General features: G+C 33.9%; 1 pseudogene; it reads left to right on the top strand.

Moving 5' to 3' along the window:
* The first annotated feature begins 21,661 nt into the window (after positions 1-21,661).
* Positions 21,662-22,562, top strand: LOC149160527 (glucan endo-1,3-beta-glucosidase 9 pseudogene; annotated as a pseudogene).
* Positions 22,563-25,060: the final 2,498 nt, after the last annotated feature.

Here is a 25,060-nt window from a genome sequence, read left to right as displayed (position 1 = left end):
ACCAAGACAGAGAAGCTAGAAGTCAACTAGTATGTTTCCAAGTGTTGTAGCGACTGTAACACCCTCCAAAATTTTGGCTTGCACTCAAATTTCAGAGCCTTCCTTGCTCTTTCCATTTATTGTTGCAAACACTTGAGCTCATTTCATGAGCTCTCTTAGAGTCTTTTCACCCCTTTTTCTTGTTTGATCAAATGTCATCTTTTGGCATGTTTGATTTTTTACCATGCTTGATCCAAAGGGAAGATGGCATCAACCCATGGTATTCATCCACCCATGGTATTGTAAGTGGCATCCACTCATGGTATTTATCCACCCATGGTATCGTAAGTGACATCCACCCATGGTATTTTCCTATGGTATTGTGACATTCACCCATGGAATTGACCCATGGTATTGTGACATCCACCCATGGAATTAACCCATAGTATTGTGAAATCCACCCATGGTATTCATTCACCCATGGAATTGACCTGTGGTATTGTGATATCCACCCATGGTATTCATTCACCCATGGAATTGACCCATGGTATTGTGACATCCACCCATGGTATTCATTCACCCATGGAATTGACCCATGGTATTGTGACATCCACCCATGGAATTAACCCATAGTATTGTGACATCCACCCATGGTATTCATCCACCCATGGAATTAACCCATAGTATTGTGACATCCACCCATGGTATTCATTCACCCATGGAATTGACCCGTGGTATTGTGACATCCACCCATGGTATTCATTCACCCATGGAATTGACCCATGGTATTGTAATTGAGGCCCCCAAGATATTGGAGACCCCTAAGATCTGAAGAATTGCAATGCTAGAAAGAAAATAACAGAACTCATAGTAAATAAAACCACAAAAAAACTTTTTATTAAAACCAATAATAACTATAAAGGCTACATTGTGGCGGACCATCCATCCTTTTACAAAATGCGACTTGTTACTTATAGTATTTTTCAATTACAATACCATGGGTGAATGAATACCATGGGTGGATGTCACAATACCACGGGTCAATTCCATGGGTGAATGAATACCATGGGTGGATGTCACAATACCATGGGTTAATGCCATGGGTGGATGTCACAATACCCTGGGTCAATTCCATGGGTGAATGAATGCCATGGGTGAATGTCACAATACCATGGGAAAATACCATGGGTGAATGAATACCATGGGTGGATAAATACCATGAGTGGATGCCACTTACAATACCATGGGTAAATTCCATGGGTGGATGAATACCATGGGATGATGCCATTTTACATTTGGATCAATGCTTGCAGACCTTTTTTGGTGGTTTCGAAGGTTGGTCTTTGTGTATTCAAGTGGTACTAGTTATGTAAACATATGTCGCACTCATACACAAAGTTTTAAGTATTTTTACACAAGTGTTGTCACGGTCATCCTAAAGTCTATCTCAAGTGCCACACTTGTCGCTTTCTGTTCTAGGACAGTCACACAAAGGGTAATGCTTTGTCTTGTTTTCTGGAGGTCAATGTTGTCGTGTCATTGAAGTATGCTAAGTGTGTTATCACAAGTTTAGGTTCTTCTCAAATTCATCTTTTCCTGCACTTAGCCATTTCTTCGAAAATCCTCCCGATCGTGCAACTTAGTTTCACCGACCCCGATTGAACTACACAATGCACAGTATCAACCCTCAGTGATGAAACCTTGTTGCCTGGAACTGTGCAGTGCGGAGTCATTGTCCCCCAGGGAAGTTGCACTCTACAATTCTAGAGATGAGTAACCTCCCTTCATCCCCAAAATTGCGTAGTAACTCCTCCCAACCTGACCTGAAATGAAAATTTCACAAGATCAATCCTCAAACTCCCCCCCTTGCCTGTTGGAACCCCATAATGCACAGATAACCCAACCTGCCTTTCTTCCCAGAACTACGCAGTAGTGTCCCCTAGTGTCCTCCCTCATCTAGAGCTCTCTGACCTCATGAATTGCGTAGAGCTTTCTTCCACGTCCCTCTCCTTCCCAGTCCTGCCTTGCCCCTGAAAAATACGTAGACTTGACTCCCAGGGTCCCATCCTGCATCAACCACTAACTGTCTCAATTGAACAATCCTATCTCCTAGTGGGCCCTGCGCAATTTTCCAGTTAGTGAGGATTGTGATAAGAAGTTCCTTAGCCAAGCTTGAGCTTGTTGGCCCTCAGTTTTGATCTATTTTTGCTTAAGGAAACTTACTTAATCCTTATATTTTCCATCCATTTTCCATCACATCCATCTCATTTTGATGTCTTTTATGCATATTCATGTGTTTAATTTTAATTTTTCAATTTCTAGAAGTTTTTATGAAAATTGAGTTTCAAGTGCAATTTTGGACTGAATCAGAAATTCCCGTAATAGCTATGTGGATGACATATTTGCAGGACACTTGGGCTCGAGCTGGATGCATGAATGGAAATCTTGGGAACTAGGACTGAGCTAACTCCACTTGGTTCGGTCAAAACAAGCTTTATTAGGCCCGGTCAAGGCTGGTCAAACATGACTAGTCACTCAGAAAATCCCTAGGAAATAGGGCAGTTTTGAGATTTTATGGGATTGACCATATTTCTTGGGATGGATTGGATGAGTTTGAATTAGATAGGTGGATATGAGTAGATATGATTGTTAGAAAGATTATAGATCAGTTTGTTTCACAAAACCTCTATTTAAAGCCAAGACATTGATGGCTTATGTATGTAATTTTTATGTAACTTTTGTATAATTTTATGCTGAGACACTTTGGAGTTTGAAGCTAATTTGAAGAACCTGTTTCATTTCAATTTGTTTTTCATGCTTGGTTGATTTACTGAAGTTGCTGTAGCTAATAGTGTGCAAGGCAAGGGTGGAGGGCCCCCACACCAAGCTAAGTACACTTCTTGGTTCAATTTTCATAGATTAGTTCTTGTTTCAAATGTATTTAGATGTGTGATGATTGCTGAATGAATATTGGTTTAATTCTAATCTACATATGAAGGGACACACAGGAATTTAAGTTAAATTCCCCTTCTATTTGATCTTGAACTAAAACTGAATTTCATTCTCCATTTCTTATTTGAAGTTATTTCTGCATTTTTGGTTTGAAGCAATGGTGATTGTGATATAGTAGGATTGTGAAGAAGGACAATCTGGACCTCCTTAGTTAGGAGCCTCTTCTTTTACATCTTCTGCATCATAAACCATTGTTAATTAGTGCTCTTAGATTTATCTTCATGAAAGTAGTATTGTAGGGAAGGACAACCTGGTTCTCCTAAGTTAGGAGCCTCTTCCCTCATATATTACATAAATGAATTAGAAATTGTTAAAATAGGTTTATATTTGTAATATGTACTTCTTTAAATCTTCAAATTTTATCTTCTAAACTTGATTATATCTGATGCCCATATACTGTGGATTTGCCTCCAAGTTCTACAAACCTGGATTGATAATTAAATACTTGTGTTAATTTATGTTAATAAATTAGCCCAACATTTTGGCACCGTTGCAAGGGAACAACAACATTAAATATTTGGATTGATAGTTAAATACTTATGTTAATTTATGTTAATAAATTATCCCAATAGAGCTATGCAATGCGTAGTTACTAGGCCCTCTTTCCCAGCCTATCACCCGTCCCAAGCCCAATCCATGGACAACAATGTATCATCTTAGACTAGGGAGTTTTTCAATTGATGTCATCCTGTCATGAGTGAATTGCAGGAACAAATACACTGTTAGATTATAGCGAGATGATAAACAAGGAGAAGAAGGAGTGAAAATGCTAGAAGAATCACTTGCAACTAGATGGGCAAGGGAGCTTATCAAGAACAAGCAAATGGAACACATGCACGCAACCACCACTCAAGACCAAAGATCATTGAAGACCCCGCATCACCAAGCTATGTAGAGGAGAAGAGAAAGCACATCCAGGAACACATCCATCACTCAACAACAACAACGATTTGACATTGCCACCTCAGCAAGCCAATCCATGTAAGTAGTGTCATGTCAAGTCGTGTCATGATTTTTCAAAGGCCACATCACTATTATGAGCCATGTATATTGTAAATCAAAAGTAATGTAAAGTTTAAGTCCAATGGACACACATGAATATGAAGAGTCATGTCAGTTGAAAAGTCATAGGAATAGTTATAGAGTTTTATGAACCCAACGTTTCAGACTACCAAGTGAGTCCATCATCAGGGGTTGCGACAATAGATATTCTAAAGATATTAATGATGTATCCATAAGCTATATTTAAGGTTATATATATACATATATAGGTTATGAAAGAAATTAATCTAAGAAATTAGGTCGGCCAATCTCCAATTTTGTTAATATTCAGATATATATATTTTAAAAATTAATTAAGTTGTTTAATTAATCAATTAATTTCTTTAATTAATTAATTAAACCAATTAACTAAATAATTTGGTTAACTAATTAATTATTTTGTTTAATAATTAATTTAATTAATTTGTTTACTTAATTAATTAATATGTTTAATTAATCAATTAATTTGTTTAATTAATTAATTAATTAATTAGTTTGTGTAATTAATTAATTAAACCAATTAACTAATTAATTTGTTTAACTAATTAATTAATTTGTTTAATTGATTAACTAACTTGTTTAATTAATTCACTATAATTTCATATATAATTCCTATTGTTTATTTAAGGAATTAATTAATTTGTTTTAATTAATTCCCTACCTAATTAATTAATTAATTAGTTAGTTTGTGTAATTAATTAATTAAACCAATTAACTAATTAATTTGTTTAATTGATTAACTAACTTGTTTAATTAATTCACTATAATTTCATATATAATTCCTATTGTTTATTTTCTAATTGTTTTAATATGAGACGACTATATGCTTAATTTAAATACAAGTGTTAACATGCTATTGTAATTAATAAGTTATGATTTTAATTTATTTTAATGTTATCAAATGATTAGTTATGAAATAACCAATTATTTGATTTATATGTTTATTTATGTTTATGTTTTATTGTTTAAGGAGGATGTTAGATAATGTTTCCTTGATGAATTGATTTATATTTAATTAATCTTTTAATGAGAGAGGAGGGATTAAATTATTAAAAAGGATATGAGTTAATTATTGATTCTTTAAGATCTCAAGTAAGGGTTTCCAGGTGTTGCTTAGTTTTAATCCATCGTCTCGGTTCAAGTTGTTCTTCCTTTTTTCTATCTCAATGGCTTCTTTGATTTTCCTTTTAAGATAGTGGTCTTCTTTTCTAATTAGTTTGACTTCTTCCATGCAGATGTAATGAGAGGAAGAGTGAACATGTTCTGCTAAGGCTGATTTTGAGGTCCTTTCTCTTCTTAAGTCGGCAGTGTGTTCTTTAATTCTGATGTTAAGAGACCTACCCGTTTCACCTATGTATTCTTTTCTGCATGAGCAAGGAATAACATAAACACCTTTTTGAAGGTTAGGGTTTATGGGATCCTTGATTGAGTTGAATAATTGTCTGATGGTGTTGGCAGGGGTGAAGGCTACATTAATGTTGTGTTTATTAAGAATTTTAGTAATTTTATCAGTGGTGCCTTTTATGTACGGAAGGGAGACCTTAGGAGTTGATGAATTTTGATCTTTGATATCATTATTATTCTTGTTTAATGATAGGTGCATGGCTTTCTTAATTGTGTTCCTATTATAGCCATTTAATTCAAACACTTTGTGAAGATGGTTGAGTTCATCATTTAAATGGTTAGGATTAGATATTCTGGCCCCCCTAGTGGTTAAGATCCTAATGATGCCGATATTTTGTTTCGGGTGGTGATGAGAATTTGCATGAAGATATCATTCTGTATGGGTTTTATTTCTATAGACTTGGAAACCAAGTGACCCATCATTTTTAGTTAGAAGGACATCAAGGAAGGGAAGTTGGTTGTTATTTTCACTTTCAATAGTAAATTTTATATGGGCAAAAAGGCTATTTAAGTGATTGAGGAATAGGTCAAGTTTTTCTTTTCCATGACTCCATTTGGCAAATATGTCATCGAAAAACCTTTTCCATTCTTCAGGGGTGTATGGAAATGACCTCAGAGCCTTCTGTTCAAAGTGCTCCATGAAGATGTTGGCAACTATGGGGGATAGAGGAGAGCCCATAGCCACACCATGGGTTTGTTCATAAATTTTACCTTTGAAACTGAAGTAAGAGGATTTTAAGCAAAGCTCCAGAAGATCCACAGTTTCTTTATCCGTGATGTTTCTCATGATATTAATAGCTTCATCGATAGGAATCATAGTATAAAGAGATACAATATCAAAGCTAACCATAAGATCATCATCCTTCATTTCTATGTTGTTAATCCATTGAACAAAAGAATATGAGTCTTTAATATAAGAAGGAGTATTACCAGACAGGGGTCTAAGTTTTTTGGCCAGGTGTTTTGCCAGAAGATAAGTAGGGGAACCTATGGAATTGACTATAGGTTTGAGAGGTATCTTAGGTTTATGGACTTTAGGAGCACCATAAATTCTAGGAATAATGGAACTATTACGGATGCTTTTCTTTTTTGTGATGTCACCCAGAGATGATTCTTTGATTTTCTTAATTACTTCCCACATAATTTTCTCACTGGGATCTTTATTAATGATTTTATAACAACCACTGTTATTTAGATCTTCCTCCATTTTATTGTCATAATTAGTTCTATTCATAATTACAATTGCATTGCCCTTATCAGCCTTTAGGATGAGTATGTTTTTATTTTTTCTGAGGTTGTTTAAGGCTCCTTTTTCTTCTAAGGATATGTTAGATGCAGGAGGTTTAGAAGTTCTAAGAATCTTAGCAATGTCTTGTCTGATGTCTTCACTTTTTGATATATCTAGGTTTTTAATAGCTACTTCAATATTACTGATGACCTCCCCCATAGGTATTTTATTAGGGGTTATAGCAAAATTTAGACCTTTTTTTAGGATGGATTCAGTTGCATGATTTAGGTGGACATCTGATAAGTTAATGACCCGGGCATTATCTAATTTCGGACTTTGATTGGGATGTATGGTTCGAATTTTAGATGGGTTGTTGTTCCTACAAGGGAAGCTTGAATTTTTGCAGGTTGTATCTGCGCTGTTTCCCTTCAGAAATCTATACTCTCGCGTATTATTGTCATCATGCTCCATATCTACGTTGTTTACTCTTGGTGAAATACATATGCTGCTTTTCTGGGTTCTACTTTTATCTTGTTCTGCGCTATTACCTCTTGGTGTTCTGTGAGCAAGATTTGTTTGGTAATTAAAACTGGATTGCCTTCTAGAGTGCGTGCTAGATAAAACGTTAATAGTATCAGTGCTGTACATGAAGGGTTGTGCGTTAATGTTTGTTGGAAGAGCGTTGTCAAGATTCGGGATTTGATTATTGTTAGAAACCTGTAAACTCATTGTATCTACACTAATTATGTTTCCATACGGTGATCTGTCCTGCTTGTTGTTGTACATGATGGAGGGACCAATTATACCCACACTGCTCTTTTGGGTTGGCAAACCTTTCATAAACACACTGCTCTTATCTTGTTTTGTGTTGTTACCTCTTGGTGATCTATGAGCAATATGTGTATGGTAATGAAAACTGTATTTCCTTCCTGAGTGCGGCATCCTCACTCGGGAAGGAAATATAGTTTTAATTACCATACACATATTGCTCACAAATCACCAAGAGGTAAGAGTGCAAAAAAAGAAAAGAGCAGCGTGGTTATGAAAGGTCTTCCAACCCAGAAGAGTAGCATGGGCATAATTGGTCCCTCCATCATGTACAACAACACGCAGGACAAATCACCATATGGAAACATAATTAGTGTAGATACAATGAATTTACAGGTTTCTAACAGTAATCAAATCCCAAATCTTGACAACGCTCTACCAACAAACATTAACACACAACCCTTCATGAATATCGCTGATACTATTAACGTTTTATCTAGCATGCACTCCATTTTTAATTACCAAACAGATCTTGCTCACAGAACACCAAGAGGTAATAGCGCAGAACAAGATAAAAGCAACACCCAGAAAAGCAGCATATGTATTTCACCAAGAGTAAACAGCATAGATATGGAGCATGATGACAATAACACGCGAGAGTATAGATCTTTGGAGGGAAACAACGCAGATACAGCCTGCAAAAATTCCAGCTTCCCTCGTAGGAACAACAACCCATCTAAAATTCGAACCATACATCCTAATCAAAGTCCGAAATCAGATAATGCCTAGGTCATTAACTTATCAGATGTCCACCTAAATCATGCAACTGAATCCATCCTGAAAAAAGGTCTAAATTTTGCTATAACCCCTAATAAAATACCTGTGGAGGAGGTCATCAATAATATTGAAGTAGCTATTAAAAACCTAGATATAGCAAAAAGTGAAGAAATCAGACAAGACATTTCTAAGATTCTTAGAACTTCTAAACCTCCTGCATCTAACATATCCTTAGAAGAAAAAAGAGCCTTAAACAACCTTAGAAAAAATAAAAACATAGTCATCCTAAAGGCTGATAAGGGCAACGCAACTGTAATTATGAATAGAATTGATTATGACAATAAAATGGAGGAACATCTAAATAACAGTGGTTGTTATAAAATCATTAATAAAGATCCCAGTGAGAAAATTATGCAGGAAGTAATTAAGAAAATCAAAGAATCATCTCTGGATGACATCACAAAAAATAAAATCATCCCTAATAGTTCCATTATTCCTAGAATTTATGGTGCTCCTAAAGTCCATAAACCTAAGATACCTCTCAGACCTATAGTCAATACCATAGGTTCCCCTACTTATCTTCTGGCGAAACACCTGGCCAAAATATTTAGACCCCTGTCTGGTAATACCCCTTCTTATATTAAAGACTCATATTCTTTTATTCAATGAATTAACAACATAGTAATGAAGGATGATGATCTTACGGTTAGCTTTGATATTGTATCTCTTTATACTATGATTCCTATCAATGAAGCTATTAATATCATGAGAAACATCACAGATAAAGAAACTATGGATCTTTTGGAGCTTTGCTTAAAATCCTCTTACTTCAGTTTTAAAGGTAAAATTTATGAACAAACCCATGGTGTGACTATGGGCTCTCCTCTATCCCCCATAGTTGCCAACATCTTCATGGATCACTTTGAACAGAAGGCTCTGAGGTCATTTCCATACACCCCTGAAGAATGGAAAAGGTTTTTCGATGACATATTTTCCAAATGGAGTCATGGAAAAGAAAAACTTGACCTATTCCTCAATCACTTAAATAGCCTTTCTGACCATATAAAATTTACTATTGAAATTGAAAATAACAACCAGCTTCCCTTCCTTGATATCCTTCTAACCAAAAAAGATGGGTCACTTGGTTTCCAAGTCTATAGAAAGAAAACCCATACAGAATGATATCTTCATGCAAATTCTCATCACCACCCTAAACAAAAGATTGGCATCATTAGGACCTTAACCACTAGGGCGGCCAGAATATCTGATCCTGACCATTTAAATGATGAACTCAACCATCTTCACAAAGTGTTTGAATTAAATGGCTATAATAGGAACACAATTAAGAAAGCCATGCACCTATCATTAAACAAGAATAATAATGATATCAAAGATCAAAATTCATCAACTCCTAAGGTCTCCCTTCTGTACATAAAAGGCACCACTGATAAAATTACTAAAATTCTTAATAAACACAACATTAATGTAGCCTTCACCCTTGCCAACACCATCAGACAACTATTCAACTCAGTCAAGGATCCCATAAACCTTAACCTTCAAAAAGATGTTTATGTTATTCCTTGCTCATGTGGAAAAGAATACATGGTTGAAATGGGTAGGTCTTTTAACATCAGAATTAAAGAACACATTGCTGACTTAAGAAGAGAAAGGACCTCAAAATCAGCCTTAGCAGAACATGTTCACTCTTCCTCTCATTACATCTGCATGGAAGAAGTCAAACTAATTAGAAAAGAAGACCACTATCTTAAAAGGAAAATCAAAGAAGCCATTGAGATAGAAAAAAGGAAGAACAACTTGAACTGAGACGATGGATTAAAACTATGCAACACCTGGGAACCCTTACGTGAGATCTTAAAGAATCAATAATTAACTCATATCTTTTTTAATAATTTAATCCCTCCTCTCTTATTAAAAGATTAATTAAATATAAATCAATTCATCAAGGAAGCATTATCTAACATCCTCCTTAAACAATAAAACTTAAACATAAATAAACATATAAATCAAATAATTGGTTATTTCATAACTAATCATTTGATAACATTAAAATAAATTAAAATCATAACTTATTAATTACAATAGCATGTTAACACTTGTATTTAAATTAAGCATATAGTCTTCTCATATTAAAAAAATTAAAAAATAAATAATAGGAATTATTTATGAAATTATTGTGATAGGTTAGTTAATCAATTAAACAAATTAATTAATTAGTTAATTGGTTTACTTAATTAATTACACAAACTAACTAATTAATTAATTAATTAGGGAATTAATTAAAACAAATTAATTAATTCCTTAAATAAACAATAGGAATTATATATGAAATTATAGTGAATTAATTAAACAAGTTAGTTAATCAATTAAACAAATTAATTAGTTAATTGGTTTATTTAATTAATTACAAAAACTAATCAATTAATTAATTAGGCAAATTAATTAATTAATTAATTAATGAAACAATTAATTAATTAACCAAACAAATTAATTGATTAATTAAACATCTTAATTAATTAAGTAAACAAATTAATTAATTAGTTAAACAAATTATTTAGTTAATTGGTTTAATTAATTAATTTCTCAAACTAATTAATTAATTAATTAGGGAATTAATTAAAACAAATTAATTAATTAATTAAACAATTAATTAATGAATTAAAAAAATTAATTGATTAATTAAACAACTTAACTAATTAATTAAAAAAAATCTGAATAATAACAAAATTGGAGATTGGTCGACCTAATTTCTTAGATTAATTTCTTTCATAACCTATATATATAACCTTAAATATAGCTCATGGATACATCATTAATATCTCTAGAATATCTATTGTCGCAGCCCTTGATGATGGACTCACTTGGTTGTCCAAAACGTTGGGTTCATAAAACTCTATAACAGGCCATTCCTCCTCTATTTAAATCTATCCTCACCTGTATGGATTCATTATTTAACAAAGTCATAGGAAGTTGAGCAATCATGATGGAAGTCAAAGAGTCACAAAGGGTCAAGCATCACCCCTTAGTTATATATACCCCCTCATTGTATGAGAAAGGGACTTTTCACCTTGGCTCCTCCCGCAAAGCATAGAAAGTTTCAGTCAGTACTTTGAGGAGTAAGGAGTGGCTAGTGATGTATGATGTAAATATGTGTCTCGAAACTTTTTCTTAATACAGAAGCCTCTTCATGCCAATACGTTTCCATGCATGACTTATGGATGTTTGTAAGACTATTCTGTGAGAATTTGTATTTCATATTTTCTTCCACATGTACTAAGATAGTTGAACTATTTCAGTTGTTTTAGTGCTTATCTTGTTGGGAATGTGCTGTAATGGTTTCTACTGTTGTCTCATCCCTGTGTACTATTCTGCAAGATACTAGACATATATTTCATTACTCATTAGTTGTAATGACCGTCACATCTGTTGTGGAATACTCTGCTAGATGGTAGACATATTTTTCCTTATTCTTTGGTTGTAACGACTTTCGCATCCACTGTGGACTATTTCGATGGATGTTGGATAGGCCTTCTTGGTTCATATGTGCCTATTCCTGGGTAGTACTATTACCTCTCACTTATAGGCTCACTTTTCTACCATCTTTTGTAGTAAGAGAACCTAGACATAGTTACGTTTCACACTCACCAAGCACACTCACCTTGATTTTTGAAGATACCATTGCAACACTCTCATGTGTTGACAATTAAAGCAGAGGCAAACCTCTATGTATTTGGAAACTGGTCCATTATACTGGATGGGACTCCTACACCAAATGGTGTGAGGTCTAATTGGGACCTCATATCGGGGCAATCCCCTGAATGTTGGAGGATCCAACACTGACAACAAAACTATTCTTCTACAGTAATTCATGTATATTTGTAGTGATTATGTTGGCAATATTATAGTTGAGTTGCCATGGTTTCTACGTTGGTTAAGTGATGTGTATTACTTATGGCCCTTAACATGTTCTGAGGAATGTATGAATGTTATGATGAATGTATAGGCTAACAAATATTATTGCAGCTATTACGAGAGGGCATTAGACCTTGTTGGTGATTCTCAGATAAGTTTCAAACTCTTGTGATCAGATTTGCATTCATGACCTATAACTTGAATGTTCTCCATATGTTTGACAAAATGACTATCGTGGTTAGGCCTGGTTAGGTAAAGTTCTTGTTCAAGTTTTCTATGTTTAACATCATCCTTATGTTATTTATCATTCTGAAAAATCTCAGGCAGTTCTAGGCAGGGGTCTATAGGCTGGCCTGGACTTGTGGCTCAGATCTCGGGATCGTAGACATTGAACTGAGCAATTTAGGTCACAATCGCATTGATAAAGGATTGTGGGTGTGGTTGGAGGCCTTCAAACACATGTAAGAAGTGCCAAGGGTGTGGTTGGAGGCCTTCAAACGCATGTAAGAAGTGCCAAGGGTCCGGTTGGGAGTCTAGGTCACTAAAAAGAAGCCCCAACTTAGGGTTTGGTCACCTAGGGTGGTTCTTTAACCCCTGAGTGTCCTGTAAGCCTTGAGGAATGTCTATGAGTTGTAAGTTGGCAACCTCACTTCCATCACTAGAGCTTGGAGGTTGGGTCATGTCATAGTAACTCTTCGTCTCTTGTTTACCCTGGGAGGTTGGTGAAATTGGGTAAATGTGGGTAGGGGCATTACATTCACTAATTTTCTCCAATAGCTCTACGTGGAGCAACAACTTTGAAAGCCAAAGTTGCAAAGGAGGTGCACAATAACGCAAAAAATATTCCATATGTAAAAGGTTTTGTTAATCCAAAAATTGTATTGAATGGAGAGTTGTGTTTGGTTGATTCAAAAATTTCTAGTCTGGTCTTACGAAAAATAAGATTTGAGCTTCTGAAACGGATGTGAAACATTTTGTCATCCCTCAATTTTTTTATTTTATTTTATTTTATTTTTATTTTTATTTATTTATTTATTTATTTTTTGTTCGAAATACTGAGAGTGGGGTGAATCAATAGTTCTTATCAATTAGTATTTTTGATCCTTCAGAGAATTAATTATCTTTAACATTTCAGCAACATAAACAATAAACAACACCATTCAACAATGCACAATAATAAAGGCAGTAGATATTGAGATTTTTAGGAGGAAAACTACCTTCGGGTCAAAAACCACAAAACAATTCTTAATATATGTCTTCAAAAGTAATTACATCAAGTTTTTAGCTCCAATTGAAGGAGGCTCCAACCCCCTAATTTACATGATTCAGCCTATAGGATTCTTTAACACCCTATTTACCAACTGCAACTGGGAGGATGCTCCAATGCCCTAGATCTCAGATTCCAACCTGACAGATGCTCCAACACCCTGTGTACCAACGGCAATTAGATGGATGCTCCAATGCCTTGTGCAGGCTCTAACCTGCCCTAGCACCACCCTGCCGCCCTAAAGTGTTCTGAAGCTCTAGGCTGAAGGTGACTCCAAACACCTTCCTTGCACCACCATGCCACCTTGAAGAGCTAATGGACCACGTTTCACAATTTTTCAGACTGGATCCGCCTGTGCTCTGAATCAATATAAGGAAATTGTAATGAAAGTTTTGTTGCTCTACTCGATATGTATATCACTGTCAAGTCCTGGAAACTTCACTGCTCAACACTACTCAAACTGACTACTATACAACCATACCTCAAACACAATCATGCCTTTGTTCAATCACAAAGACAAATCATACCACTACTATCTTTGACCATTCTGCAATCATCATCAAAGTCACTAGCTACCAATTACCGCTATCTAATAACCATCCACTATTATAGGTATCATCCTATGTCAGTCAAGTACTTATCATATCATCAAGCCAATCATCCATGTACTATTGTCAGGATATTTTCATGTATAAGGAACACTGTCAAGTGCCAAAAGACACTATCAAATACCAAGTCCACTCTCATGTAGATCATTGTCATAACAATACTATCATGAAGCCACTATAACCATATAGTACCATACCTTGTGTAAATTGACTAATTATTGTCATTAAAGATAAGTAAGGGTTGTCACATTCATGTCACTATTACGTTGTTTTTTGAGCATACAATCATCAATGTTTCCTTTCAAGATTACTTGTAAAGGATATTTTTATCACAAATAGATCATCTTTTACCAAATCCCAACTCATCAAATTGTTCTAGAAAATTTTGTCTTTGTTAAGTTACCCTACAAGTCAAGCTTTCATCAATTCAAATCTCATTGTCAAAATATATTGTCACACTATTATTACAATCGCATGTTATTATGATTGCGACTATTAGCAATGTCACTATTCATGAAGTTCACTGTCACTGAGTCATGTAGGTCATTGTCATTATAATTGTTATGAAAGCTTGTATGTATCATATATTTACATTACAAGATCCTATCATTGTATACATGACTTAGGTCTCTGGTTTATTACACCAATGAATGCTTCAAGTTGTCACATCACAATGTTATATCACTGTCTTACTAATTTTCTACCAAGTTCACTATCACATCTCCACGTTATGCACATGTTACTGTATAAAAGTTATGTCTACAGATATGTTGCCAAGGTAAGGTCACTGTTGTTCACACACACTACCATATACTATTATTATTGTTATATTGTCAAGTCAACAAGATCAAAAATCAATCATTAGCTTTGTACATTTGGTACTGGAGCAAGTATATTTACATACCCATAGTAGATGGATAGATTAAAACTTCAATTTGATGTCTTTGACACAAGGGAAGACACTTCTTATTTTGGAGAAATGCTCGAGCCTTTGAATTTATTGTGCAATAAGGTGCCAAGGTTGATGATAAAACATGTATGATGGTGACCAAAACTCTGTCAAGGATAGTCTCCTTTGTAAGTAATTTATATGTCAATAATGGCTACAAGACTTACAACAATAGATCTTGTATAGTTCTTAAAGAGAGTCAGGGTCATTACTTAGAATAATGAATTTCATGTCTAGATAAGACTACAGATAGACTAATTATGACTGCAAGTTTGGTTAGGATTTCCGCAGAGATAATTACAGAACCTAAGCCTTGTTTCCATCTTAAAATGTAAGAAAATCCAAGATAAATGCTACAATCCTTTGCTAATTTGGAGGTATGATGACCTTATATTTGAAGCTTGAATCGTAGGATACAAGGTTATGAAATGGTACAATACATGTTTCCCTTCTTTTAACCTTCACACACACACACACACACACATATATATATTGACTTCAAAAGCTTACTAAGCCTTTTGTTGAACTTCTGTGATGAATTCCCTAATAAGGCCGACCCACCAGATGTATCCCCAAACCAAAAAATAATAATCAATACACAGATTCCCTAAAGGGAAGAGTGTTTATTTACTGAGATTATGGTCTTGAAATCACTAACAAATCCTCTCACTATCTTGAAATGCAATGACTTAGAGTAGGGGTCTTCTTATGGAGCAGGGTTGAATGATTTAAAGGCCTTGTAGCACTTTCACTGACCTAGTTCCTCTACTAATAGTCACAAAATTGATCCTCTTACATCCTGAATAGATGACCCAGTAGACTAGTACTGTTGCTCCTTCAACTTGTAAAATATCCTACCCAACGAATCCCCAAATACCAAAATAAAACAAGAAAAGCCTAACCCTCTCTTCAGATGTCTCACTATTTTGTACAAGAGCCGAATTCCATAGCAAATTATTTTTAAGATATTTTTTCATTTAGTTCGATGTCATTGGAGAGGAAACTCAATTCATTATATATACTTTTGAGGGTCTTCTTGAGGCATCTCAAACCCTATTTTGATGGGTGTCAATTGAATTTGAAATTTAATTACTGGAGGGAAAACCTTTAGTGGAGGGTTTTAAAGTTTAAACTTCAATTAACTTAAAAAACCTCAAAACCATCATACACCCTTTACCAATGGCCAATAACAATTCATAAATAACTTTTTACGTTTTAATAAAGTTCCTCTTATTTTTGACCCAAAATTTTAATCCTTAATTATTGGTTATTTAATAGTTTTCCTTTCATTATGACCGATAACTTTTAATCCCTAATCATTGGTTAATATTTATAAAGGATATTTTGTCATAGGAGTAACTAAGGTGAGTGATCCTATGAATATTTTTACTTGACCAAGGTGAAGGAACCATATGGTTACCCTATGGGGTTTTAACCCATGAATCAGGGGCTTTAACTTCAATTGTGAATATTTCTCAAACCGGGAGGTCTCTTGGGGCATTCCATATACCATCAGAATTGTCTCAATGAGAAGTATCCATTTACGAGGATTTCCAAGGAAAATTTAGTTGTTTACTACTTCATGAGCCCTTAAAAAGTTTGGGGTATGTCCTTAGTCCAGGAAACCCAAACCCTAGAACTAGGTTTTCCGACCATCCCTTCAGTGGAGCTTCCAACTTTTTGTAATCTAGACAAATATGATAATGTTCATTAATAATTGTTGACATCAATGAAAACACCATCCAACAATATCCCCCTTTATCATTTATGGCAACATGTGTACTCCTTCTGCGAGTACAACTCCCCTTGACTTCATGCCTCAATATTCTTCTCATAATTTCTCTCCCCCTTTGATTTCAATGGTAAAGGGTGATTCCCACTGATAAACTACCTACTTCCTGTGGACCTGTGATCTGCTTATGCCCCCCCGATGAAAAGACTTCCTTTGTCTTCTTGCAAAGTACCTATCAGTCTTTGAAATTTTTTCCTCAATACTTTCTGCAACAACCTATCTCCTCCTATCATACTATGCTTCATACAAATTTCCATTACTGATTATGGATCAACTTTGTCTTTCACAACTTTCCATAGCTAAGACATCCTGCAATTTACTCTTCAAACAATGCTAACGATTCCTTTGAGTTTGTTTAATGATCGATCATTACAGACCTGTATTTATTTGAATGTTCTTATCATGTGAACCTAATATAATCTCATGAATTTGGCACATCTGATTAGAATCTTGAAGCTATTATTATGTCCACAATGTTGCATATCTGTCGATTATCAGCTTGTCAATAGACAAGTCTTCAAAACGTGCATTGTTGTTTCATAGACTCCCCCTCTTCAAAATTCAGGGAGTCAAAAAGCTAGATCTTTTAAAATAATGTGTCACCCAACTCTTCAGCTAGATCATCCTAAACCATGTCATGTTCCAATGTACCTATTGATTCATCATGACCTTTTGCCTTTATGAAACCTGAGAGCATGATTATTGAGAATTTCTTATCTCCTTGATATTCTTGTACCTGTTTTATTTTCTAGACCTTCTTATACTTGATGTCAAGTTCTTCATTCATGGTTAATTCCATCTTGTACCCACAATAGTGAGCTATGTGCCCATAATTGAGGCATTTGTAACATTCAATGTTGGGGTTGTCATTCATGGAAGAATCCATATTGTATCTGCAATCTCGAGTTATGTGCCCATAGCTACAACATTTGTAACATTCAATATTAGGGTTGTCATTTATGGAAGATTCCTCATTGTATTTACAATCATGAGCTATATGACCATAGTTATGGTATTTGAAACATTCAATATTTGGCCTAGGTGATGGAACAGCCATTCTGCTGACAAAGTCATCGTGAAATCTGTCTCATGATCTTGCAAACCTACTTATAGGTTTTTGATAATACCCTTGATAATTGTACCTAGATGAGTTATCTTGTCTGGATGGTTTTATGTATTCATTCTTCCTCAGAGATGGTGGTGTAGCCTTTTGTTGTCCTTTTTCCTTGACTGCTTTAGCATCATTCTTTGGAGCTACAATGTTCTTCTTCAGCCCTTCACTTTGATCAATATTTTCCTTACTCTGACTTTGCAAAGTCTTGGAGCTTATGCCTTCGTCAAATGGCAGTTTATTTGCTTCTTCTACCTTCATCTTCAACTGAGCCAATTCTTGATATTTCCTGTCAATAACCTACAAGTGTTCTTTTTGCCAATCCTTGAACTTGTTGATTTCATTAAGAGTTGTGTCAAGTTCTTCTTGATTTTGAGAAAGGTCTTCTTGAAACTGTTTTTTTTAAGATTTGTCTTCTTCTTTTTGCTTCTTCTATTTGTAGCTTTAGAAGAGTGACCTTTTATGCTTCTCTATTGAGAACTTGTATATGTTCCTTCTGCTTTCCATTTTCCTTCTTGAGCCTGTCTATTTCTACAACAACTGTCTCTAGTACCTTTTTTTTATCAACTTTAGATACATACCTTGTACTAGATTCCTTTTGTTGGCTTATCAGGTCTCTCTCTTTCCTTTCTGCTTCCCACACTTGGAGTTTTGAAAGAGAAACTTCTTCCTTGAGTGTGCAAATTTATTTCTTTGTGTTCTTCTATTCTGACTCTTCAACTTTTATGGCTTCTTCCTACTGCACTTTAAGGTTCCTAATGATTTCCTTTGATTCTTCATTCTTATTATTAACGCTTTCGACATGTCCTTTTGCTATCTTCAGTTCTGCTTCCAAATATTTAACCTTTTTTTCACCCTTAAGTTGCTTTATAACTTTGACAATTTCATTTTGAAATTCGATCTCACTCATCTCTTCTTCCTGTTATCAATGGTAATAGGATCTGAAATCATTTCAATACCTGGAACTTCCTTTGAACACTTAGTGGCTTGCTTCTATGATTTTTCCATCTTTGTACTCTACGATATTCCTTCCAGCTATTAAGATACTATTGAAGGAACCTACTCTAATACCAATTTTGGAAATACTGAGAGGGCGGTGAATCAATATTTGTTATCAATTAATGTTTTCTTATTTCAAAGAATTAATTATCTTTAACATTTCATCAAAATAAATAGTAAACAACACCATTCAGCAGGTTTGTCAATATATATTTTTTTATCTAAAAATTTTTGACAGGCCTTCTCTTCATTGATTTTCTCCAACAACTCTATTCAGAGAAGTAGCTATGAAAGCCAGAGTTGGAAAGGAGGTGGGAAATAACGCAATATTTATTCCATATGAAAAGGGTTCTATTAATACAACAATTGGATTACATGGAGAGTTGATTTTGGTTGAGTCAAAACTTTCTATCTTGGACTTACTAGCAAGAGGATTTGAGCTTCTAAAACAAATGCGAAACTATTTATAATAAGCCTAGGTGTGTTCATATTTGGGGATGAATTTTCCTCAAGCTCTGGCTAATCCCACCTTTGGCCATGCCCAATTGTTGGTTGTATAGAGGGTGACCTGCACTGGAAATTGGTTTTTGTGTACATGAAAAATGACTAGGTAAGAAAGTCATTATTCTCTAAGAAATTCCCACATTTATTTTGAGCATATGTAAATAATTGCTTGATAATTTACAGGCTTGCTAAAACGTAAGAGCAAGCACATTGGTGGTACTCTTTCAATGAATAAAAAGTGTAGGCAAACATGTTTTTTTGCAATCTTGTTCTTTTCCTTTTGGAATTTCTCTTTAAAAATATGAAGCCCGGTGATATGGCGACCATTTTGCATGATGTTTACCGAGATTTTCTTGCTTGGACATGTAAAGAGTCATTGGAAGGATCAAGAATAAAGCAAAGATTCTATTTTGGGCTTGAGGCTACAGGTGGATTAATACAATTTGAATGAATGAAGAGTATTGTTCATAGAATATGCACAAAAGGGGTTGCACAATTTCTTTCTTCAACACAAAGCAAGAGATCCAGATTTGTGATCCCCTCTTCTTGATGTTCGCTGATTTCTAAATTTGTCTAAATCTAGATGGCCCCTGATTAGTTAAATGTGTTATAGATAAATTGAATGATATTATTAATTTCCTATTCAAAAACAGGTACACAGTGCTACGAGATTCAAAAGCACAACCACATCTTAAATTTCATCAAAATTGAAAAACTTGTGTTTGAAGATAATTGCCTGACATCAAAATTTTTATAATGTATATACAAGGGTTGTATTCATTAGGAACAAAGAAAAGATGCTATTTTGGGCTTGAGACTGTAGGTGGAGTAATATAGTTTGAATGCATGAATAATATTATAAAATAGAAGTTTGATTAGTCATCTAATTAGGTTCTATTATGTTGAATTATAATGTTTGCATTAGTCTTTGCATGACCCACCTATGCATCATAGTTGCAATATTGGTATAATTCTGCATGTTTAAGCTGAACTAACAATCAATGATAATGGTGTTTCTTATGTTTCATTATTAGTAGTATCACAACTTGCATTTCCAAGACTAACAGTAAGTGTTGGATGCTATGATTCATAATAGTGATTTTTGGTGCTATGGTTGAAAATTGGGTGAGTAGGGTCATTCAAGTGAATTCAAGTAACTGTTGGTATCTCTGTTATAGTTATTGGGTACACGTCTTAATGTTTGATTTGAAGTAACATGCCCTAGCAATTTACATTCTTCTATTGATCTATATGTTAGTGATTTGATTTTTCCAATGTATTAAGGCAATTTTGTTGTGATTTAGCCAATGTTGGTGAGAGCCTTGGCCATATTGTTTCCCCGCTTGTTTTCTTATAAAAAGTTTTTATTTTTCAATGATTCAGAGAACTTCGAGGCACACTTCCCTTAGATATATATGCATTTTTAAGTAAAATTTCTTTTGTATCCAAAAGATTTCCTCATATTTATCATATACAACATCATTATTTGAATGCATTATTCTATAAGTTAATTTATATGTTCATTACTGCATTGATTTCTTTCTTGAACTTCAAGATCAGAACATGCTCAATTCAACTCTTAAACAGACTAAATGGCAAGTAGTTTTGGATTAATATTCTAACATCTAAACATAGTGAAGCATTTTGATGGTTGTTTGGTCCCCTAGAAATACTTGGGATCATATTAAATTTGGGAGAATTACATCAATTATATTCATTTTTCCATGGCCTCTTATCTACACCTACATTTCACAATTAAAGTTCTAACTCTAAAGCTTATAAATCTTACACCATTGTAAAATACATTCTGATTCAAATCTCCTTTGGTGCCCTATCTGAAAGAAACACAAGTTGCTTATATACAGAATGTAAGAAGATATTTGGAGTGTTTATGCATAATGTTAAATGAACTACTTTGGATCCTCCACTTCTTAGGAGTCATAAATAATAATAGATTGAGTTTGTTTATAAGTTGTAATATTGGTAAAAAGAAACAAAATCATTATGAAGGCTATTATCTATGATTGATTAAATGTTCCCATTTATCATCTCCATGGATTCTAATTCTTTGATGCATCATACGAGTATGTTGTCGTGGTAAATGAACCATTTCTCATGGGTTACAATGGGAATTTTTAGGCATTTGTACTCCCTACAATGCTCAACATACAAGAGGCCTTGGAAAAGGAAAATCTTGCTAGCCAAATAAAAGTTGTGGTTCCTTGCAATGTTGATATCTATCAATCTAAGTTTCCATCAAAGAGAATCTTCAGACCTAATCTGAATAAAACTATGCCACAACTTGTTTCTTTTCTAAAAAAATGGATCTCCCTTTGTGGTCCATATTTCTCCCTTCTCAGATATTTATCAAAATAAAAATTATTCAGAAGATTATGCTTTTTTTTTAAATAAGGCTCATCAACTGGTTGATGGGAATAATGTTTACAACAATTAATTTGATGGAAACTTGATACACTTGAATCAACCTTGAAAAGAAATGGGTTTGGATATATGACAATTGTTGTTGGACAGGTTGGATGGCGAAGAGATGGGGGAGTCAATGGAACTATCAACAATGCAAAAGGATTCATCCAAGGACTAGTAAACCACATCATAAGCAATAAGGGAACCCCACTTAGGCCTAGAAACCATCGAATAGAAACATATATTTTTATTCTACCAGATGAGGACCAAAAGAGAATTTTGCATGGAAATTTTGAAAGACATTGGGGAATTTTTACATATAATAGTTAGGTTAAGTATGAGATTGACATAAGGGAAGACTCAGGGTTTAGTGAATGCAGAAAATGTTTGATGTCTCTCTTCAAGGTGGTGCGTTGAAAATGATAACCATGATATTAATAATGTATCAAGGCATGTGGAACATGCTTGCTCAACTTCAGATTGTACAACCCTCTTTTTTAGAGGTTTTTGCAATCATATTGGATCACTAGAAAATATCTCATATGATTTGAACAACTACTATCAATCTCATAATCAATCAATTGATACATACAATTTTGATGGTATTGGGATGATAAAAAATATAGACCCATCAATAGGAGATTGTAGGTTTTTGGTTGCAACTAGTGACTCATATGCTTCTAGTCTGTACAATAGTGTAAAGAAGCATCAAATAGTCCAATGGATAATTCTACTATGTACTCTGAATTTTCTTGGCATTATGTTTTAGAATGTTATACTTGATAGCCATGTATCTATTATTTTGTCTCTAACTATAGGGTTTTTTGATATCTTGTCCTATTTATTCATGGCCAAAGGTAAAACAATGGATGCTGTGATTTGCACCTATTTTTTCGAACAACTGACTCAATAGCCAAATGCAGTGGATTGAACACTTTAATCTCCCTAAGGCATTACCCAAGGACCAACATCATATGTTGCTTGTAGACTTGTTGTATGGGTTCTAGTAAAGTCTTAAGGGTGATCTTAGTGTCATAGGCCTACATTTTGGTTGGTATGTGGTTGAGTATTCTTGTTATTCTATTTTTGTATTTTATATAGAGAATTTATGGAGATGAGAACATATGACATGTATATATTTTTCCTAATAGTGAGTCTGTGGTACATTTGGAAGTCATGCTAAAATATTACAAAGTGGAGGATATTTGGGCATAGCATGTACTAGAAGCCAAAAGTGAAATATGGAGTGTAAATTCCTAGAGGTTGAATACAAGTATGAGAGAGAAATTAGTTTTAATGAATTGCACTGTACACAAATATGTTGTTTGAACAATTGATTCAAGCAAGCTTTTACATTGAATAAGTATAAATTTTGTAAATATTCTCTCTTTTATGACACAGTCTAATGCAACATACATAGAAATGCTATTTGTTTATGCTCTTATTGTATCAACAAGGAGAGGTGTTAATGGTCATTGAAACTTCAAAATGCAAAGAAAATTTTCTAAAATTGAAATTCCAATTCAAAAAAATTCCTCACATAGTTGTTTAACATAAAAAAATGTGATTGGAGGCTCAGACTAAACATCAACTACAAAGTAATCTCTAATATGTTTATAAACTTTGACACAATTTAAATGTAGAAATCCTACTTGAACTATGGATATTTGTGAAAATCTACGTACTCAGACACTATTTTTACTTTAATCTTGAAATTTCACTTTGTTGATAAGTTGTTTTATAAAATGAAATCTTTGCCACAAGGATTATGTGTTGAAGACTTTGGTGAATACATGATGCTTATAAAGTAAAGTGGAATATTAAAACCCAATCATTCAATTTGTCTAGTCCTAATTATGTTATTATCAAGCTTTTTTGGATGTTAGATTCCATTGATACCATAAGAGGACTTTTGCATTAGTTAAGTTATTTTGTTGTTTTTCAAGTAGATCTTAGGAGGGGAGACTTATTTGGAGTTTATTGATGCATTTTTGTCATTGTTGTGATATCAATATTAAGAAATTGAATCCATACAATAATGAAAATATCCATCTCGAACGACTAAAGAATTAATGTATTGGAAAAGATTAATGTGGTTATTATCTTGGTTAACACTCAAGAGTCATTTAACTATTTTTCAGTTGTGCCATGTTGATGGTTATGGCTAGAATTTAGGAAGATTTTGTACCAAAACATTCATTGGTCATTCATGAACTAGTTTTAAGTGCAAAAGTTGATTTAAACTTGGAGTAATAATTGGTTTGTTTGAGAAGTGAAAAAAGAGTCAAAATGTCTAAGACTCTTATAGATTGAAGTCATGTAACGTATTCAGTATGTCAAGATTACATTGACCTAAGAATTATGGATTGAAAACAATGCAGCAAGCAAAACTCATAAAAAAATCCAGTCCTTAACTTCATTTATGTTATAATGGGTACTCCCTTGGATGCTTAATGGCTACTCCCTTGGATTCTTTTAAGTGAGTGGGTTGATATATAAGAACACAAATTTGATTATACTAAAAAGTGCTTGATTATAAGGGTCTATAAGTCCCTCGCCCTACAACAAATACAATGCCTTTTGTTTTGTTTCATATGGACATTAATTCTATTATCTCTATATAATTTTGTGTGTTTTCTTGTTTTAAATTAACTTTTGCATAATTTTATTTATATATTCAAAAGTGAATTTTAAATAAGCAAATTATTAGAAAAAAAATCATTTTGCTAGATGATAATTAAAAATTTCAGAACATAGAAAAATTAGACAACTCAATAATAATTTTTCTTTTAATATATTTTGTAAGCAAAATATCCATTCCCGAGATTTTTTTAAAATGTATCTATGAATCATCTTATTTTGTATAGATTTATTTTGGGTATAATCAAAATGCATTTCCAACAGATCTTTGGGATAAATCAATTTACCAAAAGAAGAGGATAGCATAATTAGGCTCCCTAGCAGAAGCTCTACAACTACACTAATTACAACCACACCAATTATGGGGAGGTAACACTGAACCCCTCTTCTTTTTCCAGAGAGGAAGGATGGATCACCAAATAAACTAGGTGAAGAAGATAACAACAATTGAATGACATCAAGTATTTTTGTAACAACACTTGGTTGATTTTCCATGTAAATAAAATAAAACCATGGTCACGGGACACATATTCCAAGCTGAATGGTGGGAAAACATTATAGTGGGCATCACTTGTGGTTTGTTAATGATTAAGGAAATTGGTAAAGGCATTGGCAAAGAAAAAGAGG

Source organism: Pinus tabuliformis, chromosome 5_2 (assembly GCF_031772625.1).
Source record: "Pinus tabuliformis cultivar Carrire ecotype Pingquan chromosome 5_2, CPIR1, whole genome shotgun sequence".
Lineage (NCBI taxonomy): Eukaryota > Viridiplantae > Streptophyta > Pinopsida > Pinales > Pinaceae > Pinus > Pinus tabuliformis.
Note: the sequence above shows the minus strand (reverse complement) of the source record. Positions and strands in the feature narration are given on the sequence as shown.